This window comes from Mustela erminea, chromosome 5 (genome assembly GCF_009829155.1).
Source record: "Mustela erminea isolate mMusErm1 chromosome 5, mMusErm1.Pri, whole genome shotgun sequence".
NCBI lineage: Eukaryota > Metazoa > Chordata > Mammalia > Carnivora > Mustelidae > Mustela > Mustela erminea.
Window position 1 is genome coordinate 140,868,374 of NC_045618.1, and position 7,434 is coordinate 140,875,807.

Here is a 7,434-nt window from a genome sequence, read left to right on the forward strand (position 1 = left end):
ACCCTGAAAGCACAACTGAAGTGTGAAATACAACAGGGTAAAGACGTGCCAGTGCTGGTTATTTTTATAACGTTGGCTGAGTCCAGGTTGCCAGAAATATAACACCATCACCACCAACAAAGCCACTCCCTTCCTCAGTTTCCTGAGGCTGTTGCAGTAACTCACAGATGAGTTGCTTGAAACAACCGAAAGGTATCCTCCAGTTCCGAAGGCTGGAAGTCAGAAATCAGGGGTTGGCTGGCTGCACTCCCCCTGGAGGTCCTAGTGCAGAATCCGGTCTCCATGTCACCCAGCTTCTGGTGACTGCAGCACTTCTCGACCTGCGGCTGCATCACTCCCAACTCTGCCTCCCTGGTCATATTGCTTCCTTCTCTGTCTCAAATATCTCTGGCCCTAAGGACACTCATTAGGATTCCAGGACCATCTAGATAATCCAGGATCATCTCCTCATCTCAAAATCCTTAATTTCATCACCTCTGCAAAGACACTGTTTTGAAATAAGGTCACATTCACAGGTTCTTGGAATTAAGACAGGCATATATTTTGGGAGCTGTCATTCAGCTCACTACTCTCCCTAATCAGGTCTCAGAGGGTAAGAAATCAAACCCAGTCTGTGCCCTGGAAGGTGATCCAATCTCTTCCTCCCATTTGGAGCAATCCTCTATGGGATGCTCAAGAAATCCCCAGAGGTGTTCATTCAGCCCACAGATTCATACTTCTTCTTCCTCTCCTGCTCCTGAAACAGGACAATCCAGGAATCCCTGACTGCCCCCCAGTGTGCTGTTGGTCTGCCCACAGGGAAACCTAGGCCCTCCCGATTCACTGTGGCCCCAGCTAAGGCCACAGCACCTGCACCCAGATGACCTAAGAAGTCCCTAAAATACTGATTTCTATGGATGTTGTCCTTGGTACAATTACTACTCTCTCTTGGAGTCCTTTTTTTTTCTTTTTCTTTTTTTTTTTTTCATGGAGTCCTTTCTTGACGCTTACAATTGGGTCATCTTCCACTGTCCCTCCTTCCAGGCCTGTGCACTAACCTTGTTTCAAAAAAAAAAAAAAAAAAGAGAGAGAGAGAGAGAGAGAAATACACAAACATACACACATTCATAAACATATATACAATTATTATATATTAGTATATATCATATAGGTAATGCTCATGGGGTCGCTGGGTGGCTCAGTCCACTAAGCATCCAGTTCTGGTTTTTAGCTCAGGTCATGATCTCAGGATCATGGATGGAGCCCTGAGTCAGCCTCCACACTCAGTGGGGAGTCTGCTCATGATTGTCTCTCTCTCTGCTTCTGCCTCTTCTCCCACTCATAGGCATACACATGTGTGTGCTCACACTCTAAAATAGAAAAGTAAACCTTTAAAAGAAATCAAATGACTGAACCAATTCCTTAACCTCCATCAGTCTCAGTTTTGTCCACTGCAAAATGAGGGAATTTGATTAGATCAGATGTTGTCAATCACTATAATGGCCAGTTGTGTGCCGCAGATGCATCAGGCCTCCATTCAAATATATCTTTTCTTATACCTTGTAAGGATCTCATTACTATCTCCAGATGTCTTCTGTTAATGTCACTAGAGGAAGGTGGGTATTCTTCAACACTGAAGATGGGGACAGTTAGTGAGTTGCTTTCCAAGTGCCACATTCCTTGAGGGTATAGCTCAGGGGTACAGCATTTGACTGCAAGTGCCACATTCCAGAGGAATGATGAAATTCACTTCTACAATAGTTATAGTTCCTTCAGCCAAAATTGGGATCTCAACCCAGTAACCAATTCAGTAAGTGCATCTGCAAACATAACCTTTCAAGTTGCCAATGAACTTGATGGAAAATGACCTGCATGAGATGAGAGTTCAAGGTGGTCAATAAGTAAGAGCTTCAGAGCTTTCCCACCGGGGACCTTAATCACTATAATTCTGGAAAATCCCTTTACCGCTATCCTGCAGTGGATCTAACTTCTTAGATTCAACATATTCATCTTTCTTTGTTTATTTCATCATTTTAATGAAGTTCCCAAAAATCTTCCTCTGAAAGATCCCTTAATTTGTTCTACAGTCATCTATTTGATAGTTTATCTGGGTATAGAGGTCTAAGTTTGTAATTATTTTCACTCAGTGTTTTGAAATTACTACTTTATTCTCTTTTAGACCAAGTACTTTCATTGAAAATCTTAATGATATCTGATTTTCAAATCATTGTATGTAATTTAAGTTTTTATCATCATGTCCTTCTAGAATATTATTTTTTAAATTTCTGGAATTTTGAAACTTTTGCTTTGTCTGGGTCTTTTCTCATACATCATGTCTATAGGCACTATATAATTAAAGCTAATGTCCTTCCACTCCAAGAAATGCTACTACCTTATTTATTTGATTATTTTCACCTCCCTTTTATCCTTGTTCTCTCTCTCTCTCTCTCTTTTTTTTTTTTTTTTTTGAGATGTGTTATTATTTGCATATTTGACTTCCTGGATAGATTCTAATTTTCTTTTCCTTTTTCTCTGATTATCTATATCTTTGTCTGTTTGCCCTCCTCTCTGAAGAATTTTTAAAGACAGTCTTGTTAAGAAATGATGCACATATTATAAAATTCACCATTTTAACATATATAGTCAGTGGTATGTTCAAAGTTGTGCTACCATTATAATCACATTCTAATTTCAGAATATTTTCATCTTTTAAAAAAAAAATGTATACCTATTGTGTCACTTGCCATTTTCCCTGCCCCCAGCCCCTAGCAACTATTCTACTTTCTGTTTCTGTAGATTTGCCTATTCTGGATATTTCATATAAGTGGATTCATACAATGTGTGTCCCTTTATGACTTGAATGTTCTTGGTAGTTTGTATCTTCCAGATATTTGTCTATTTCATGTAGATTATCTAATTTATTGACATGCAATTATTCACTATATTTCATTATAATTCTTTTTTATTTCTGTAAGGTTTGTAGTAATGTACCAGTTTTATTCCTAAACTCAGTAATCTGAGTCTTTTCTCTTTTATTCTTGGTCCTACTACTTGAATGATTGTCAATTTCATTGATCTTTTCAAAGATTAGGTGTAATTTTTAGTCTCTGTTTCATTGATTTCTACTCTAATCTTTATTTCCCTTCCTTCGGTATATTTTGCATGCAATTTGCTCCCTTTCAAATAGTCTCTCAAGGTGGACGTTTGCTTATTTATTCAATGTCTTCCTTTTGTTAATATAGCCATTTATCACTATAAATTTTCCTCTATATACTGCTTTAGTTACATCCCACAAGTTTTGTATTTTGTGTTTTTGTATTTACTAATTTCAAAGTATTTTCTAATTAACCTTGTGATTTCTCCTTTGAACAGTTTGGTGGTTAATTTCTATACATATATGAATTTCTCAAATTCCCTTTTGTTAATGATTTCTAATTTCATTCCATTTTAGTCAGAGAACATGCTTTTTATTGTCTCAATTTATATACATTTATTGAGGTTTATTTAATGGCCTACAATAGAGTCTATCCTGGAAAATGCTCTGTGTATGCTTGAGAAGAGCGTGTACTCTGCTCTTGCTGGGTATGTGGTTCTGTAGAGGACTGTTAGTGCTAGTCAGTTTACACAGTAGTTCAAGTCTTCTGTCCCCTGCTGATCTCCTGCTCAGTTTCTTACCCTACGGAAAGTGGAGTATGGAAGTCTCTAATTTATTATCACATTTTCTATTTCTCCCTTCAATAGAAATTAACCACCAAACTGTTCAAAGGCAGTGTTGTTTCGTGTATTGTGAAGCTCTATTATTAAGTGAATATATGTTTATAGCTGTTATGTATTCCTGATGGTTGACCTTGTTTTCATTGTAGAATGTCCTCCTTTGACTCCAGTAACTCAGATCTTACCGTCTATTTTGTTTATACCCACAGTCATTACAAATCTCCTCATTACTGTTTGCATTGCTTACCTTTTCTACCCTTTTACTTTCAACCTATTTGTGTCTTTGAATCTTAAGTGCTCAAAAGTTATAGACTTTTGGAAGAATCTTGAACTTTATTTTCTAACACTTTTATTGAATTATTATTTTTTTAAATATTTAAGAACTTCCTATCTCTGAATATCTTTAGAGAGATGATAGTTTCTCTTGGGAAATTAGTTATACTTTTATTCATAATGTATGTTTGCTGCGTTTTCTTTTGCTCACTGTGTTTGCTCTTTTTATTTCCATCTCTCTTTTCCTTTAAGTTTTTTTTTTCTCTCTTTTTAGCATTATAGAATTTCTTAAAATGTATGGAGACCCTTGATAGTTCATTTATATTTAAGAATGGGACACTGAAAAATTCATTAAATCTTTACATGTGTAAGTAGGGTTTATCAACTCTGGGCTTTCATTGTGGAGGGATTGGAGAAATTCAAATGCCATTAACTACAGCTTTATTCTCTCCAGATGATCAGTTTTCCAAAGATCTCCCACCTATTCAAATCTCCTACCTAGGGTAGAGAAGCAGTCTTTCAGTGGTCTGGGAACTGAGAGGGAAAGCATCATAAAGGGTATCATAGTTTTGTGGGGAGTCTAGCACTTACTACCTTCCCCCTTCTTTTCCTCATAACTATCACAGGGATTAAGATCCCTGTGTCTGGAATTGTATAATTCCAGACTCCTCTGGTTCCACCTTTCTAAAGAATAAATGACTTCTCTGAGTACTGGTTGGATAGAATGGTCTGGTTATGTAGTAGAAAAGAAGACCTAGGCACCTCACTACTATTCACTGAGTTAGAATGTCACTCCAACTTTCAGAGCACTACACTCTGTATTCAGAGCACAGTAGTTACTCACATTTCTTTTCTACCTCTTATAGAAATAACATGCTTGCTTCTTATAGTTATCTCCTTGTAAGGTTCTGCCTCTCTTTGCTTTATCACAACAGCAGCCAATTTTTTGTCAACCATCGTGCATCTTTTAGCACATCTCATTTGCTGTGATTGACTTTCTAATTCTTTTCATCCTTTGACTTTTTTTTTTTTTTTGAGAGAGAGAGAGAGTGCGTGTGCAAGTGAGGGAGGGAGGGGCAGAAGGAGAGAATCTCAAGCAGACCCCATGCGGAGCACAGAGCTTGACATGGGGCTCAATCCCACAACCCCAGATCATGTCTTGGACCAAAATCAACAATCAGATGCTTAACTGACTGAGTCACCCAGGCATCCCTTCACTTTATATTTTTAATGTTTTTTTTTTTCTCTTATTCTTTTGTTCTTTAAGGAAAAAAGCAAAAAAGAAATGTTTAAACAGATTTCAGAATCAAAATCTGTACACTCACCATCTCCATTCTTTTGATCATGGGAGGAAAGAAGAGTTTTTAAGTGAGAGTTCCAAACAATAAACCATATAGTAGATCACAAAGAAATACCAGGTTTTAAGACAATAATCATTAATATTTTTCATTCATGAAACCAAAAAAACATGCTTGCTATTCCAATTTTTCAAAAAAATAAATGCTTTTACTCACAACATCTATAATATAGAAACAGTGTAAATGTCACCGACAGATGAATGGATAAAGAAAACCTGGTATACATATACAGTGGAATATTATTCAGTCTTAAAAATAAGGAAATCCTACCATTTGGGACAACACGTACCTAGAGGACATTATGCCAAGTGAAACAAGCCAGGCACAGAAAGACAAATACTGCATGATCCTACTTTTATGAGAAATCTAAAACAGTCTGACTCATAGAACCAGCAAGTAGAGGAATGGTTACCAGAGCTCAGGGAAGGGACAGATGTGGAGGTATCAGTCAGAAGTATAATGTTTCAGTTGCACAAAATCAATGTGTTCTGAATCTAACATATAGCACACATAAGGTTTATAGTGAACAATGCTGTCTTACATACTTAGATATTTGCTGGGGAGGGGGTGGGCAAATGTTATATTAATTGTCCTTACCACAGAGTAGAGAAATAATAACAGTAGAAAGTAAATTAACTTTTAAAAAGAAGGGGATGGGAGGAACCTTCTCGAGGTGATGGATACATTTACAGCTTTGACTGAGGCAGTGTATCATGGGTATATACTTCTCTCCAAACTCATCAAACCGTATCATATTAAATAGTATGTCAATCATATCTCCAAAAAGAGTGGTTAAAAAAAGAATAGGTGCTCTGTTTGAAAAATTAAGAAATGCATCTTACCTCTCAGGTTATCTTGGGTTGCTTTGTTACCATGAGTCATCTCAGTTCACCAAGGAGAGAGAGCTACCAAAGGGTAGTAGACATATGTGTGTCCGTCTATCCATCCATCCATCTCCATGCATCCATCTCTCCATGTACGTAGAGCTGATATGTGTGTATATACACATACATGTGTGCATGTGTGTATATCCATGTATGTGAGGCTATCTGTGCGTAAATACGTGTGTTTACATTTGTATTCATATTGACATACTTTTTCTGCTCACTTGTGGAGAGGAAAGGACAAGAACAGCTTTCGGAAAGCCGTGCTTGGGCTCTGCTTCCCCAAAGTGAGTCCTAAGGGGACAGAAGACTTCTACGCAGAATGAAACTACTCGGTCATGTTCTGAACCTCCACCTTAGAAGTGCCAAGGCATTTTCACCCCATCATCCATATTCTTCTAGAAATGGAGCCAGAGGATGTCGAACAAGTTCACCGGCCCTCTTTTTATTTTAATTTTTTAAAGATTTATTTATTTATTTGAGAGAGAGAGGGGGAGAAAGACATGAGCTGGAAGGGTGGAGGGAGGGGGAGCAAGAATCTCGAGCCCCACACAGGGCTCCTTCTCATGACCTTGAGATAATGACCTGAGCCAAAACCAAGAGTCGATGCTTAACCTGTGAGCCACCCAGGTGCCACACACAGGTCCTCTCTTATTGCCACGTAATGAGGAGCTGGATTCTCTGACAGCTCTCCAGCCCTTGGCCACTGAAGTCACTTGATGACAGAGTCCATTTCCAGGGGCTGACAGTGAAGCGAACTTCTAAGCATCTCTTTCCCACCACAGCCTCTCTGTTCCCTCGAGACTCTCCTAACAGCATGTGGAGCTTCTGAGTTCCATTTCAAGTCACTGTTTAACAAATCCATTTTAGTTAACTTCTTATCAATTTTCCCATTTTCTTCATTCATTCTTGCATGACAACCCATAGATGCCCTTCTTAGCTAAGCCATTTTTCTGATGGGAAATCGGTATTAAAAAAACAAGGCTCAATTCAAAACTTACAGTTGGTCAGAAAGGAGTTACGCACAGCAGCATTTCAGTACCTAACCTGGTCCTTCTGATAACTTTAGAGCCAACGCTGTCTTGTTTGTGTATGCTTTAAGCCAGGTGTCCTCTCCCCACTACCCACGCCCCACCATACACACCTATAATGCAAAATTTAAGTAGGTATCTATAGATTAGGAGAAAAAATGGAGGAGATATATAGATATAGAATAAAAATTTTAA